Genomic DNA, 15563 nt, shown 5'->3' with positions numbered 1-15563 from the left:
AGGACTTAATTTCATTGGTAGACCAATCCAGTACAGGATTGTGCAATTTTAACCAGGGTAACCCCAAAATTACTGGAGAAGGCAAATTATTTAATACCACCAAATCCAAATTTTCTTGATGAACACCATTAATAGTGAGGGGAAATTCACAGACCTTGTGAGTAACACTCTTCAAGGGGGAGCCATCGACAGAAACCACAGCAATAGGGGATGACAAAGGTTTGGGTTTTAATTTAAGTTTTTCCAAGAATCCCCCATCAATCACATTCAGAGTAGAACCACAATCCACAAATATCCGAAATTCAATTAATTCTTCCTGAGCAGTGGTAGTAGCAGAAAGAAATACCCCCTTAGAATTTAAACAGGCAATACAGGCGTAACTGACCTTTTTTTTTTACTTTGTTCATACGAAGTACACAATTCTTAATAAAATGATCAGATTTTCTGCAATAAAAGCACAAACCTTCAGAAGATCTGCGGTCTTTTTCCTGAGAGCGGGGTGCCATCGCCCTGATCTCCATTGGCTCTCCAATGTCAGTACAGACCCTCTCAAGACTCGGAGCTGACATGGCAGAGGATTTACTTTCATTAACCCTTGCACGCAGTCTCCTGTCCACCCGTATAGCTAATTGCATAGCCTCCTGCAAGTTTCCAGGTGTGGATAAGCAATCAGCAAATCCTTAACCCTTTCACCTAGCTCCGCAAGAAACAAACTTTTCAAAGCTGAATCGTTCCACCCCACCTGGGCAGACCACCGACGGAAGTGAGAACAATATTTTTCCACATTACCTGATCCCTGCCTCAAATGTCTTAATTCAGTCTCAGCTGATGAGACACGATCAGCATCATCATACAACAAACCCAAAGCAGAAAAAAAACTATCCACTGATCTAAAGCATGGATCACTAGGTTGTAGAGAAAAGGCCCATCCCTGAGGTTCTTTGCGCAAAAGTGACATTATGAACCCTATGCGCTGTGATTCATCACCAGAGGATCTGGGTCTCAAACGAAAATACAATAAACAAGCATTTTTAAAGGAAAAAAATTCCTGTTGATCACCAAAGAATAAATCAGGCAAACGTACCTTTGGCTCCACAAAATGTGCTCCAGAACAGCTACTCATGTGTTGTTGGAGCTCGGCCACCTCCAGAGAGAGTCCCTGCAGGCGTTGAGCCAAATCCTGAACCGACACCATGATGGAAACTGGAAGTCTTTCCTTAGAGATATTTTTGGGCTGGACTTACTGTTATGATCTTCTACAAGCACTAAGGAAAGAAAGGAGATCTGTCCCTACAATAGAACTAAGCTAGATCCCTACGATGTAACGGGGAACCTGATCCTGCGATCAGACCCGCTAAAGTCCTCGGCTAGTCTGTACGAAGACCTATAGATGCAAGGGAGGGATCCCTACAAGAACTAGGGACTGGGATAAAGTTGGGCACCTCCTAGCAGAAATTGTAGCAGTAAAAGACAAACACACAACATAGAACATAAAGGTCCGAAGACCAAGCTAAATAGACTGAGAAAGGTAACTAAGCACCAGGCTAACTTAAGAGTAGAAATTACAATGAAGTCCAGCAAGGCCAGGAGGGCGGAGCAGGGTTAAATAGGCAAAAAAGGTCATGTGACCAGCAAACTAGAAAAAACCTAACAGGAGAGTTCTAACACTCACTGTGCAATATTCTATTTAATGCACAGTGACAGTGCACTCCCTCGCCAGCTCTAATTAGAAGTGACTAGCCAGCAACAGAGAACACTGTCAGTGCACACTATAAGAAAAGAACATGCTGAGCAGAGACCAGCCCCGCCCCAGAAACATGTCACTTTTGGGGGTGGAGATGGACTCTGCTCTCCCTGTTCACTCCTTACAATGCACACAAACAGTGTGCTCTCTTGTTCGTCACTCCTAATTAGAGCCATCAAGAGAGCACACTGTCACTGTGCATTAAAAAGAATATTGTAGAGTGACAAGATCCTACTGAGCATCCATCAGAATTGACAACCAACGCATTCTCAGTACAGCAGGGACCAGCCCCTGAAACGGACCTTACTGATGATGCTTCGTTTCAGGGTGGAGACAGAGGCTGCGGCAGTGACCGTAGCATCTGCCCCCTTGATGACATCACTTTTGAGTATCCCATGCACTGGGATTCTTAAATGAAGCATCATCAAACAGGAGATTGGTAATGAAAAAAAATTAAACAGATTAGAGCGGGAAGGGTTAATAGTTTCATAGTTTTTAAGGTTGGAGGTAGACTTAAGTCCATTGAGTTCATCCTATAACCTAAACTATTATATTATTAAAATAGAGAAACATTTAAGATGAAAATCAGTATTAGTTTCGGACCATCCCTTTAAAATATTCTGACCAGCCAAGAAGAAAGAATTAAAACATATTCCATAGACAAAAATTAAAATCTGATTGTTCTCCCAAATTCCTACAGAAGAAGTTTCCAAAAAGTTACTTTTAGTGCAGACACTTGTGCATCAATCTTTTGCTGTCTTTGGTTAATATATCAAATGACTGTCCTCTTGTCTGTTGTATTAAACCTTATAATGCTGTTTTTTATGTCACCTGGTCACACAGCGGCCATCTGGAGAGAATTTTCCATCTGACGATGAGCAAACATACTCAATGCCATTATCGTAAATTATAGCTGATGAAAAAAAGTTTGTTTACTCCGTGTGTTTTTTTTTATTATAAAGCAGTAAAAAGATGAAATATATAAATAAATATAATTATGAAATCTATTTAGGGTATGTGCACACGATGCAGAAATGCTCAGGATTTTTTCCTGAGCGTTTCTGCATCTCTCTGGCAGGAAAAAACGCATGCGGATTGTACATGTGGTTTCCTGCCAGGGACATGCGGAAATGAAGCGGTCTTCACTTTCATTTCCGCATGCGGGTTGACAAGCGCTTCCCAAGCGATTTTAGCATCACTTGGAAAGTGCTTGTCAACTTCACACTATATAAATCCATGCAACCGGCATGGATTTATATAGTGTGTGATGTCAAAAAATAAAAAATAAATCTATACTTTACCCTCTGATGGCCCCCGGTGTCCTGCTTCATCGGTCCCGGCTGCCGGCAGTGAAGACTTTAGGACCTTCCGACGTCAGCGAAGTGCCCGGGAAGCCGGCAGGACGCAGCGCGGGCCGTCAGAAGGTGAGAATATATATATTTTTTATTTTATTCTTTTGGTACCTGGGTCTGGATGAGAGTCCTCTCATCCACACCCGGGTACCATCCGCACATTAGACCGCATGAAAAGCGCATCAACATATACAGTGATGCGGATTCCATGCGGTCTAATGCAAGTCAATGGCGGCAAAAGAGCAGCGTTTCCGCAAAATTAATTGACATGCTGCGGATTTTTGACCGCAGCGTTTACGCTGCGGAAAAATCCGCATCATGGGCACAGCACATGCGGATTTCCATTGGGGAACATTGCTGCCCTTCTACCATGCGTTTTTCATGCGTTTCCGTGGCGTTTACGCAACTGCAAAAACGCCGCGGAAACGCATGAAAAACGCATCGTGTGAACTCAGCCTTATGAAAATAAAAAATAGAAATAATTGTTTAATTGTACGCATATACTTACCACTCCCTCTGTGATGTAAGAAATTTGTGAGATGCTTTGTAATAACCTTTGTACTTAAATGATAGAAGAACTTCATTTGTCACTTTAATGGATACATCGGTGAACTACCGTGATCCATATGATGTACCTATGTATCATCTTAGTACACTATGGTAGGAAATGTTATATGGTAGGTTCTCTATTACTGTAACTTATTTACAATAATCTTGCGTATGAGGCCTACCCAGTTATGCCCCAATATCTGTGGGAAAGAAGAATAAAGCATCTTAGAGGGCTGATCCTTTGTTATACTGATGGATAAGCAGCTGCAGGAAATGTCTAGCAGCGTCTTCTTTTCCTCTCCTCGCTAAAAAAACTGTGCTTCTAAGAAAAAAAAATCCAATTGCAACTGCTCTATTATTTTTTCGATTATTTCATTTTGAAGTAAAATATAAAAACGTAGATGAGTTCGGGCAGAAAAATACAACATTTGCCATCCTTGTAATTATTTCCTTATTATTTTTACTAGATGGTGGCCCGATTCTAACGCATCGGGTATTCTAGAATATGTATGCGGCCGACCGGGCGCAACTAATCAGCAAAGCAGTGTTTAAATGGGTTGCGCACTACTTTAAATTAACCCCCCCAATGTATCCCCCTAATGAATTTTGGAGGACCGGGGAGCGAGGCCGCCGGTCTGGGTACTTCTGCTGCGAGCAGCCGGGAGATGACCGGCTAGCACAGGGTGAGCGTGGGAGGGTGAGCGTGGGAGCGGGTGAGCGTGGGAGCGGGTGAGCGTGGGAGGGTGAGCGTGGGAGCGGGTGAGCATGGGAGGGTGAGAATGTGAGGGTGTGAGCGTGTGAGGGTGAGCGTGTGAGGGTGAGCGTGGAAGCGTGTGAGGGTGAGCGTGGGAGCGTCAGAGTGTGAACGTCCGAGCGTGAGCGTCCGAGCGTGAGCGTCAGAGCATCAGAGCGTGAGCATCTGAGCGTGAGAGCGTGAGCGTCAGAGCGTGAGCGTCAGAGCGTGAGCGTCAGAGCGTGAGCGTCAGAGCGTGAGTGTGAGCGTCCGAGTGTGAGCGTCCGAGTGTGAGCGTCCGAGCGTGAGCATCAGAACATGAGCGTCAGAGCGTGAGCGTCAGAGCGTGAGCGTCAGAGCATGAGCCTGAGCGTCAGAGCGTGAGCGTCAGAGCGTGAACGTCCGAGCGTGAGCGTCCGAGCGTGAGCATCTGAGCGTGAGCGTCTGAGCGTGAGTGTCTGAGCGTGAGCGTCAGAGTGTGAGCGTCAGAGCGTGAGCGTCAGAGCGTGAGTGTGAGCGTCCGAGCGTGAGCGTCCGAGCATGAGCGTCAGAGCATGAGCGTGAGCGTCAGAGCGTGAGCGTCCGAGCGTGAGCATCAGAGCGTGAGAGTGAGCATCAGAGCGTGAGCGTAAGCCTCAGAGCGTGAGCATCAGAGCGTGAACGTGAGCATCAGAGCGTGAGCATCAGAGCGTGAGCGTCCGAGCGTGAGCGTCAGAGCGTGAGCGTCAGAGTCTGAGCGTGAGCATCAGAGCGTGAGAGTGAGCATCAGAGCGTGAGCGTAAGCCTCAGAGCGTGAGCGTCAGAGAGTGAACGTGAGCATCAGAGCCTGAGCGTCAGAGCGTGAGCGTCCGAGCGTGAGCGTCCGAGCGAGAGTGTGAGCGTCCGAGCGTGAGCATCAGAGCGTGAGCGTCAGAGCATCAGAGCGTCAGAGCGTGAGCTTCATAGTTACATAGTTAGTAAAGCCGAATAAAGACTTGCGTCCATTAAGTTCGACCTGTAAGCAAGTTCGACCAGTAAGAGCGTGAGCGTCAGAGCGTGAGCGTGGGCGTCAGAGCATGAGTGTAAGCGTCAGAGCGTGAATGTGAGCGTCCGAGCGTGAGCGTCCGAGCGTGAGCTTCAGAGCGTGAGCGTCAGAGCATCAGAGCGTGAACGTCAGAGCTTGAGCGTCAGAGCATAAGCGTCAGAGCATCAGAGCGTGAGCGTGAGCGTCCGAGCGTGAGTGTGTGAGCGTCAGAGCGTGAGTGTGAGCGTCCGAGCGTGAGCGTCAGAGCGTCAGAGCGTGAGCTTCAGAGCGTGAGCGTCAGAGCGTGAGGGTCAGAGTCAGAGCGTGAGCGTCCGAGCGTGAGTGTCCGAGCGAGAGCGTGAGCGTCCGAGCGTGAGCATCAGAGCGTGAGCGTCAGAGCATCAGAGCGTCAGAGCGTGAGCTTCATAGTTACATAGTTAGTAAAGCCGAATAAAGACTTGCGTCCATTAAGTTCGACCTGTAAGCAAGTTCGACCTGTAAGAGCGTGAGCGTCAGAGCGTGGGCGTCAGAGCGTCAGAGCATGAGTGTAAGCGTCAGAGCGTGAATGTGAGCGTCCGAGCGTGAGCGTCAGAGTCTGAGCGTGAGCGTCAGAGCGTGAGCGTCCGAGCATGAGCGTCAGAGCGTGAGTGTCCGAGCGTGAGCATCAGAGCGTGAGCGTCAGAGCGTCTGAGCGTGAGCGTCAGAGCATCAGAGCGTGAGCGTCAGAGCGTGAGCTTCAGAGCGTGAGCGTCAGAGCATCAGAGCGTGAGCATCAGAGCGTGAGCGTCAGAGCTTGAGCGTCAGAGCATAAGCGTCAGAGCATCAGAGCTTGAGCGTCAGAGCGTGAGCGTGTGAGCGTGAGCGTCAGAGCGTGAGCATCAGAGTCTGAGCGTGAGCGTCAGAGCGTGAGCGTCCGAGTGCGAGCGTCAGAGCGCGAGCATCAGAGCGTGAGCGTCAGAGCATCAGAGCTTGAGCGTCAGAGCATCAGAGCGTGAGCGTCAGAGCTTGAGCGTCAGAGCATGAGCGTCAGAGCATTAGAGCGTGAGCGTCAGAGCGTGAGTGTGTGAACGTGAGCGTCCGAGCGTGAGCGTCAGAGCGTGAGCGTCAGAGCGTGAGCGTCAGAGTCTGAGTGTGAGCGTCAGAGCGTGAGCATCAGAGCGTGAGTGTCAGAGCGTGAGCGTGAGTGTCAGAGCGTGAGCGTGTGAGCGTGAGTGTCAGAGCGTGAGCGTGTGAGCGTCAGAACGTCAGTGTGAACGTCCGAGCATCAGAGCGTGAGCTTCAGAGCGTGAGCGTCAGAGCGTGAGCGTGGGCATCAGAGCATGAGCGTCAGAGCGCGAGCGTCAGAGCATGAGCGTCAGAGCGTGAGCATCAGAGTCTGAGCGTGAGCGTCAGAGCGTGAGCGTCAGAGCATGAGCGTCAGAGCGTGAGCATCAGAGTCTGAGCGTGAGCGTCAGAGCGTGAGCGTCAGAGCGTGAGCGTCCGAGTGCGAGCGTCAGAGCGCGAGCATCAGAGCGTGAGCATCAGAGCATCAGAGCTTGAGCGTCAGAGCATCAGAGCGTGAGCGTCAGAGCTTGAGCGTCAGAGCATGAGCGTCAGAGCATTAGAGCGTGAGCGTCAGAGCGTGAGTGTGTGAACGTGAGCATCCGAGCGTGAGCGTCCGAGCGTGAGCGTCAGAGCGTGAGCGTCAGAGCGTGAGCTTCAGAGTCTGAGTGTGAGCGTCAGAGCGTGAGCGTCAGAGCGTGAGTGTCAGAGCGTGAGCGTGAGTGTCAGAGCGTGAACGTGAGCGTCCGAGCGTGAGTGTGTGAGCGTCAGAGCGTGAGTGTGAGCGTCCGAGCGTGAGCGTCAGAGCGTCAGAGCGTGAGCTTCAGAGCGTGAGCGTCAGAGCGTGAGGGTCAGAGTCAGAGCGTGAGCGTCCGAGCGTGAGTGTCCGAGCGAGAGCGTGAGCGTCCGAGCGTGAGCATCAGAGCGTGAGCGTCAGAGCATCAGAGCGTCAGAGCGTGAGCTTCATAGTTACATAGTTAGTAAAGCCGAATAAAGACTTGCGTCCATTAAGTTCGACCTGTAAGCAAGTTCGACCTGTAAGAGCGTGAGCGTCAGAGCGTGGGCGTCAGAGCGTCAGAGCATGAGTGTAAGCGTCAGAGCGTGAATGTGAGCGTCCGAGCGTGAGCGTCAGAGTCTGAGCGTGAGCGTCAGAGCGTGAGCGTCCGAGCATGAGCGTCAGAGCGTGAGCGTCCGAGCGTGAGCATCAGAGCGTGAGCGTCAGAGCGTCTGAGCGTGAGCGTCAGAGCATCAGAGCGTCAGAGCGTGAGCTTCAGAGCGTGAGCGTCAGAGCATCAGAGCGTGAGCATCAGAGCGTGAGCGTCAGAGCTTGAGCGTCAGAGCATCAGAGCTTGAGCGTCAGAGCGTGAGCGTGTGAGCGTGAGCGTCAGAGCGTGAGCGTCAGAGCGTGAGCATCAGAGTCTGAGCGTGAGCGTCAGAGCGTGAGCGTCCGAGTGCGAGCGTCAGACCGCGAGCATCAGAGCGTGAGCGTCAGAGCATCAGAGCTTGAGCGTCAGAGCATCAGAGCGTGAGCGTCAGAGCTTGAGCGTCAGAGCATGAGCGTCAGAGCATTAGAGCGTGAGCGTCAGAGCGTGAGTGTGTGAACGTGAGCGTCCGAGCGTGAGCGTCCGAGCGTGAGCGTCAGAGCGTGAGCGTCAGAGTCTGAGTGTGAGCGTCAGAGCGTGAGCATCAGAGCGTGAGTGTCAGAGCGTGAGCGTGAGTGTCAGAGCGTGAGCGTGTGAGCGTCAGAACGTCAGTGTGAACGTCCGAGCGTCAGAGCGTGAGCTTCAGAGCGTGAGCGTCAGAGCGTGAGCGTGGGCATCAGAGCATGAGCGTCAGAGCGCGAGCGTCAGAGCGTGAGCGTCAGAGTATCAGAGCGTGAGCATGAGCGTCAGAGCATCAGAGCTTGAGCATCAGAGCGTGAGCGTGTGAGCGTCAGAGCATGAACGTGATCTTCCGAGCGTGAGCGTCCGAGCATGAACGTCAGAGCGTGAGCGTGAGCATCAGAGCGTGAGCGTCAGAGCGTGAGCGTGAACGTGAGCGTCCGAGCGTGAGCGTCAGAGCGTGAGCATGAGCGTCAGAGCGTGAGCATCAGAGCGTGAGCGTCAGAGCGTGAGCGTCAGAGCGTGAGCGTGATCGTCAGAGCGTGAGCATCAGAGCGTGAGCGTCAGAGCGTGAACGTCAGAGCGTGAGCATGAGCGTCAGAGCGTGAGCGTCAGAGCGTGAGCTTCAGAGCGTGAGCGTGAGTGTCAGAGCGTGTGAGCGTCCGAGCGTGAGCGTCAGAGCGTGAGCGTGTGAGCGTCAGAGCGTGAGCATCCGAGCGTGAGCGTCAGAGCGTGAACGTCCGAGCGTGAACGTCCGAGCGTGAGCGTCAGAGAGTGAGCGTCAGAGTCTGAGCGTGAGCGTCAGAGCGTGAACGTGAGCGTCAGAGCGTGAGCGTGAGCATCAGAGCGTGAGCGTCCTAGCGTGAGCATGTGAGCATCAGAGCGTGAGCGTCAGAGCGTGAGTGTGAGCGTCAGAGCGTGAGCGTCAGAGCGTGAGCATCCGAGCATGAGCATCAGAGTGTGAGCGTCAGAGCGTGTGAGCGTCCGAGCGTGAGCATCCGAGCGTGAGCGTCAGAGCGTGAGCGTCAGAGCGTGAGCGTCAGAGTCTGAGCGTGAGCGTCAGAGCGTGAACGTGAGCGTCAGAGCGTGAGCGTGAGCGTCAGAGCGTGAGCGTCCGAGCGTGAGCGTCGGAGTCTGAGCGTGAGCGTCAGAGCGTGAACGTGAGCGTGAGCATTAGAGCGTGAGCGTCAGAGCGTGAGCGTGTGAATGTGAGCATCCGAGCGTGAGCGTCCGAGCGTGAGCGTCAGAGCGTGAGCTTCAGAGTCTGAGCATGAGCGCCAGAGCGTGAGCGTCAGAGCGTGAACGTGAGCATCCGAGCGTGAGCGTGTGAGCGTCAGAGCGTGAGTGTGAGCGTCAGAGCGTGAGCTTCAGAGCGTGAGCGTGGGCATCATAGCGTGAGCGTCAGAGCGCGAGCGTCAGAGCGTGAGCATCAGAGCGTGAGCATGAGCGTCAGAGCATCAGAGCTTGAGCGTCAGAGCGTGAGCGTGTGAGCGTGAGAGCGTGAACGTGAGCTTCCGAGCGTGAGCGTCAGAGCGTGAGCGTGAGCATCAGAGCGTGAGCGTCAGATCGTGAACGTGAGCGTCCGAGCGTGAGCATCCGAGCGTGAGCGTGTGAGCGTCAGAGCGTGAACGTGAGCTTCCGAGCGTGAGCGTCAGAGCGTGAGCGTCAGAGCGTGAACGTGAGCGTCCGAGCGTGAGCGTCAGAGCGTGAGCGTCAGAGTCTGAGCGTGAGCATCAGAGCGTGAGCGTCAGAGTGTGAGCGTCAGAGCGAGAGCGTGAGAGTCAGAGCATGAGCGTCAGAGCGTGAGCGTCAGAGCGTGAGCATGAGCGTCAGAGCGTGAGCGTCAGAACGTGAGCGTCAGAGCGTCAGAGTGTGAGCGTCAGAGTGTGAGCGTCAGAGCGTGAGCATCCGCGCGTGAGCGTCAGAGCGTGAGCGTGAGCGTCAGAGCGTGTGAACGTCAGAGCGTGAGCATCCGAGCGTGAGCGTCAGAGCGTCAGAGTCTGAGCGTGAGCGTCAGAGTGTGAGCGTCAGAGTCTGAGCGTGAACGTGAACCTCAGAGCGTGAGCGTGAGCCTCAGAGCGTGAGCGTCCGAGCTTGAGCATGTGAGTGTCAGAGCGTGAGCGTCAGAGCGTGAGTGTGAGCGTCAGAGCGTGAACTTCATAGCGTGAGCGTCAGAGCGTGAGCGTCTGAGCGTGAGTATGTGAGCGTCAGAGCGTTAGCGTGAGAGCGTGAGCGTGAGCGCCAGAGAGTGAGCGTCAGAGCGTGAGCATCAGAGCGTGAGCGTCAGAGCGTGAGCATCAGAGCGTGAGCGTCAGAGCGTGAGAGTCAGAGCGAGAGCGTCAGAGCGTGAGCGTCAGAGCGTCAGAGCGTGAACATGAGCGTCCGAGTTTGAGCGTCAGAGCGTGAGCGTCCGAGCGTGAGCGTCAGAGCGTGAGCGTCAGAGCGTGAGCGTCCGAGCGTGAGCGTCAGAGCGTGAGCATGTGAGCGTCAGAGCGTGAGCGTCAGAGCGTCCAAGCGTGAGCGTCCGAGCGTGAGCGTCCGAGCGTGAGCGTCAGAGCGTCAGAGCGTGAACGTGAGCGTCCGAGCGTGAGCGTCCGATCGTGAGCGTCAGAGCGTGAGCGTCAGAGCGTGAGCGTCAGAGTGTGAGCTTCAGAGTGTGAGCGTGAGCGTCAGAGCGTGAGCGTCAAAGCGTGAGCGTCAGAGCGTGAACGTGAGCGTCAGAGCTTGAGCGTCAGAGCGTGAGCGTCAGAGCGTGAGCGTCCGAGCGTGAGCGTCAGAGCGTGAGCGTGAGTGTCAGAGCGTGTGAGCATCAGAGCGTGAGCATCCGAGCGTGAGCGTCAGAGCGTGAGCGTCAGAGTGTGAGCGTCAGAGCGTGAGCGTCAGAGTGTGAGCGTCAGAGCGTGAACGTGAGCGTCAGAGCGTGAGCGTCCGAGCGTCAGAGCGTGAGCTTCATAGCGTGAGCGTCAGAGCGTGAGCGTCAGAGCGTGAGCATGTGAACGTCCGAGCGTGAGCATCAGAGCGTGAACGTGAGCGTCAGAGCGTGAGCGTCCGAGCGTCAGAGCGTGAGCTTCATAGCGTGAGCTTCATAGCGTGAGCGTCAGAGCGTGAGCGTCAGAGCGTGAGCATGTGAACGTCCGAGCGTGAGCATCAGAGCGTGAGCGTCCGAGCGTGAGCGTCCGAGTGTGAGCGTCAGAGCGTGAACGTGAGCGTCCGAGCGTGAGCGTGAGCGTCAGAGCGTGAGCGTCAGAGCGTGAGCGTCCGAGCGTGAGCGTGAGTGTCAGAGCGTGAGCATCCGAGCGTGAGCGTCAGAGCGTGAGCGTCAGAGTGTCAGAGTCTGAGCGTGAGCGTCAGAGCGTGAGCGTCAGAGCGTGAACGTGAGCGTCAGAGCGTGAGCGTGAGCGTCAGAGCGTGAGCTTCATAGCGTGAGCGTCAGAGCGTGAGCGTCAGAGCGTGAGCATGTGAACGTCCGAGCGTGAGCATCAGAGTGTGAGCGTCCGAGCGTGAGCGTCCGAGTGTGAGCGTCAGAGCGTGAACGTGAGCGTCCGAGCGTGAGCGTGAGCGTCCGAGCGTGAGCGTCAGAGCGTGAGCGTCAGAGCGTGAACGTGAGCGTCTGAGCGTGAGCATCCGAGCGTGAGCGTCAGAGCGTGAACATGAGCGTCAGAGCGTGAACATGAGCGTCCGAGCGTGAGCGTCAGAGCGTGAGCGTCAGAGCGTGAGCGTCCGACTGTGAGCGTCAGAGCGTGAACGTGAGCGTCAGAGCATGAGCGTCAGAGCGTGAGCGTGTGCGTCAGAGCGTGAGCGTCAGAGCGTGAACGTGAGCGTCCGAGCGTGAACGTGAGCGTCCGAGCGTGAGCGTGAGCGTCAGAGCGTCAGCGTCAGAGCGTGAACGTGAGCGTCCGAGCGTGAGCGTCAGAGCGTGAGCGTCCGAGCGTGAGCGTCAGAGCGTGAGTGTGAGCGTCAGAGCGTGAGCGTCAGAGCGTGAGCGTGAGCGTCAGAGCGTGAGCATCAGAGCGTGAGCGTCCGAGCGTGAGCGTCCGAGCGTGAGCGTCAGAGCGTGAGCGTCCGAGTGTGAGCATGAGCGTCCGAGCGTGAGCGTCCGAGCGTGAGGGTCAGAGCGTGAGTGTGAGCGTCAGAGCGTGAGCGTCAGAGTGTGAACGTGAGCGTCAGAGCGTGAGCGTCCGAGCGTGAACGTGAGCGTCAGAGCGTGAGCGTCCGAGCGTGAGCGTCCGAGCGTCAGAGCGTGAACGTGAGCGTCCGAGCGTGAGCGTCCGAGCGTGAGCGTCAGAGCGTGAGCGTGAGCATCAGAGCGTGAGCGTCCGAGCGTGAGCGTCCGAGTGTGAGCGTCAGAGCGTGAACGTGAGCGTCCGAGCGCGAGCGTCAGAGCGTGAGCGTCCGAGCGTGAGCGTCAGAGCGTGAGCGTGAGCATCAGAGCGTGAGCGTCCGAGTGTGAGCGTCAGAGCGTGAACGTGAGCGTCCGAGCGTGAGCGTCAGAGTGTGAGCGTCCGAGCGTGAGCGTCCGAGCGTGAGCGTCCGAGCGTGAGCGTCAGAGCGTGAACGTGAGCGTCCGAGCGTAAGCGTGAGCGTCAGAGCGTGAGTGTGAGCGTCAGAGCGTGAGCGTCAGAGCGTGAGCTTCAGAGCGTGAGCGTCAGAGTGTGAACGTGAGCGTCCGAGCGTGAGCGTCAGAGCGTGAGCGTGAGCGTCAGAGCATGAGCGTCCGAGCGTGAGCGTCAGAGCGTGAGCGTGAGCGTCAGAGCGTGAGCCTGAGCATCAGAGCGTGAGCGTTCGAACGTGAGCGTCAGAGCATGAGCGTCAGAGCGTGAACGTGAGCGTCCGAGCGTGAGCGTCCGAGCGTGAGCGTCGGAGCGTGAGTGTGAGCGTCAGAGCGTGAGCGTCAGTGTGAACGTGAGCGTCAGAGCGTGAGCGTCCGAGCGTGAGCGTCCGAGCGTCAGAGCGTGAGCGTCAGAGCGTGAGCGTCCGACCGTGAGCGTCAGAGCGTGAGCGTGAGCATCAGAGCGTGAGCGTCCGAGCGTGAGCGTCCGAGTGTGAGCGTCAGAGCGTGAACGTGAGCGTCAGAGCGTGAGCGTCCGAGCGTGAGCGTCCGAGCGTGAGCGTCAGAGCGTGAGCGTGAGCATCAGAGCGTGAGCGTCCGAGCGTGAGCGTCAGAGCGTGAGCGTGAGCGTCAGAGCGTGAGCGTCAGAGCGTGAGCGTCAGAGCGTGAACGTGAGCGTCCGAGCGTAAGCGTGAGCGTCAGAGCGTGAGTGTGAGCGTCAGAGCGTGAGCGTCAGAGCGTGAGCTTCAGAGCGTGAGCGTCAGAGTGTGAACGTGAGCGTCCGAGCGTGAGGGTCAGAGCGTGAGTGTGAGCGTCAGAGCGTGAGCGTCAGAGTGTGAACGTGAGCGTCAGAGCGTGAGCGTCCGAGCGTGAACGTGAGCGTCAGAGCGTGAGCGTCCGAGCGTGAGCGTCAGAGCGTGAGCGTGAGCGTCCGAGCGTGAGCGTCCGAGCGTGAGCGTCAGAGCGTGAGCGTGAGCATCAGAGCGTGAGCGTCCGAGCGTGAGCGTCCGAGTGTGAGCGTCAGAGCGTGAACGTGAGCGTCCGAGCGCGAGCGTCAGAGCGTGAGCGTCCGAGCGTGAGCGTCAGAGCGTGAGCGTGAGCATCAGAGCGTGAGCGTCCGAGTGTGAGCGTCAAAGCGTGAACGTGAGCGTCCGAGCGTGAGCGTCAGAGTGTGAGCGTCCGAGCGTGAGCGTCCGAGCGTGAGCGTCAGAGCGTGAACGTGAGCGTCCGAGCGTAAGCGTGAGCGTCAGAGCGTGAGTGTGAGCGTCAGAGCGTGAGCGTCATAGCGTGAGCTTCAGAGCGTGAGCGTCAGAGTGTGAACGTGAGCGTCCGAGCGTGAGCGTCAGAGCGTGAGCGTGAGCGTCAGAGCATGAGCGTCCGAGCGTGAGCCTCAGAGCGTGAGCGTCAGAGCGTGAGCCTGAGCATCAGAGCGTGAGCGTTCGAACGTGAGCGTCAGAGCATGAGCGTCAGAGCGTCAGAGCGTGAACGTGAGCGTCCGAGCGTGAGCGTCCGAGCGTGAGTGTGAGCGTCAGAGCGTGAGCGTCAGTGTGAACGTGAGCGTCAGAGCGTGAGCGTCCGAGCGTGAGTGTCCGAGCGTCAGAGCGTGAGCGTGAGCGTCAGAGCGTGAGCGTCCGAGCGTGAGCGTCAGAGCGTGAGCGTGAGCATCAGAGCGTGAGCGTCCGAGCGTGAGCGTCCGAGTGTGAGCGTCAGAGCGTGAACGTGAGCGTCAGAGCGTGAGCGTCCGAGCGTGAGCGTCAGAGCGTGAGCGTGAGCATCAGAGCGTGAGCGTCCGAGCGTGAGTGTCCGAGCGTCAGAGCGTGAGCGTGAGCGTCAGAGCGTGAGCGTCCGAGCGTGAGCGTCAGAGCGTGAGCGTGAGCATCAGAGCGTGAGCGTCCGAGCGTGAGCGTCCGAGTGTGAGCGTCAGAGCGTGAACGTGAGCGTCAGAGCGTGAGCGTCCGAGCGTGAGCGTCAGAGCGTGAGCGTGAGCATCAGAGCGTGAGCGTCAGAGCGTGAGCGTCCGAGCGTGAGCGTCAGAGCGTGAGCGTGAGCATCAGAGCGTGAGCGTCCGAGCGTGAGCGTCCGAGTGTGAGCGTCAGAGCGTGAACGTGAGCGTCAGAGCGTGAGCGTCCGAGCGTGAGCGTCCGAGCGTGAGCGTCAGAGCGTGAGCGTGAGCATCAGAGCGTGAGCGTCCGAGCGTGAGCGTCAGAGCGTGAGCGTGAACGTCCGAGCGTGAGCGTCCGAGCGTGAGCGTCAGAGCGTGAGCGTCAGAGCGTGAACGTGAGCGTCCGAGCGTAAGCGTGAGCGTCAGAGCGTGAGTGTGAGCGTCAGAGCGTGAGCGTCAGAGCGTGAGCTTCAGAGCGTGAGTGTCAGAGTGTGAACGTGAGCGTCCGAGCGTGAGCGTCAGAGCGTGAGCGTGAGCGTCAGAGCATGAGCGTCCGAGCGTGAGCGTCAGAGCGTGAGCGTGAGCGTCAGAGCGTGAGCGTGAGCATCAGAGCGTGAGCGTCCGAACGTGAGCGTCAGAGCATGAGCGTCAGAGCGTCAGAGCGTGAACGTGAGCGTCCGAGCGTGAGCGTCCGAGCGTGAGCGTCAGAGCGTGAGCGTCCGAGCGTGAGCGTCAGAGCGTGAGTGTGAGCGTCAGAGCGTGAGCGTCAGTGTGAACGTGAGCGTCAGAGCGTGAGCGTCCGAGCGTCAGAGCGTGAGCGTGAGCGTCAGAGCGTGAGCGTCCGAGCGTGAGCGTCAGAGCGTGAGCGTGAGCATCAGAGCGTGAGCGTCCGAGCGTGAGCGTCCGAGTGTGAGCGTCAGAGCGTGAACGTGAGTGTCCGAGCGTGAGCGTCAGAGCGTGAGTGTCCGAGCGTGAGCGTCAGAGCGTGAGCGTGAGCATCAGAGCGTGAGCGTCCGAGCGTGAGCGTCCGAGTGTGAGCGTCAGAGCGTGAACGTGAGCGTCCGAGCGTAAGCGTGAGCGTCAGAGCGTGAGTGTGAGCGTCAGAGCGT

The sequence above is a fragment of the Phyllobates terribilis genome, unplaced genomic scaffold (assembly GCF_046119375.1).
Source record: "Phyllobates terribilis strain yellow unplaced genomic scaffold, ASM4611937v1 Scaffold_3__8_contigs__length_932513732, whole genome shotgun sequence".
NCBI classification, from domain to species: Eukaryota; Metazoa; Chordata; class Amphibia; order Anura; family Dendrobatidae; genus Phyllobates; species Phyllobates terribilis.
This window is presented reverse-complemented; position numbering follows the sequence as displayed.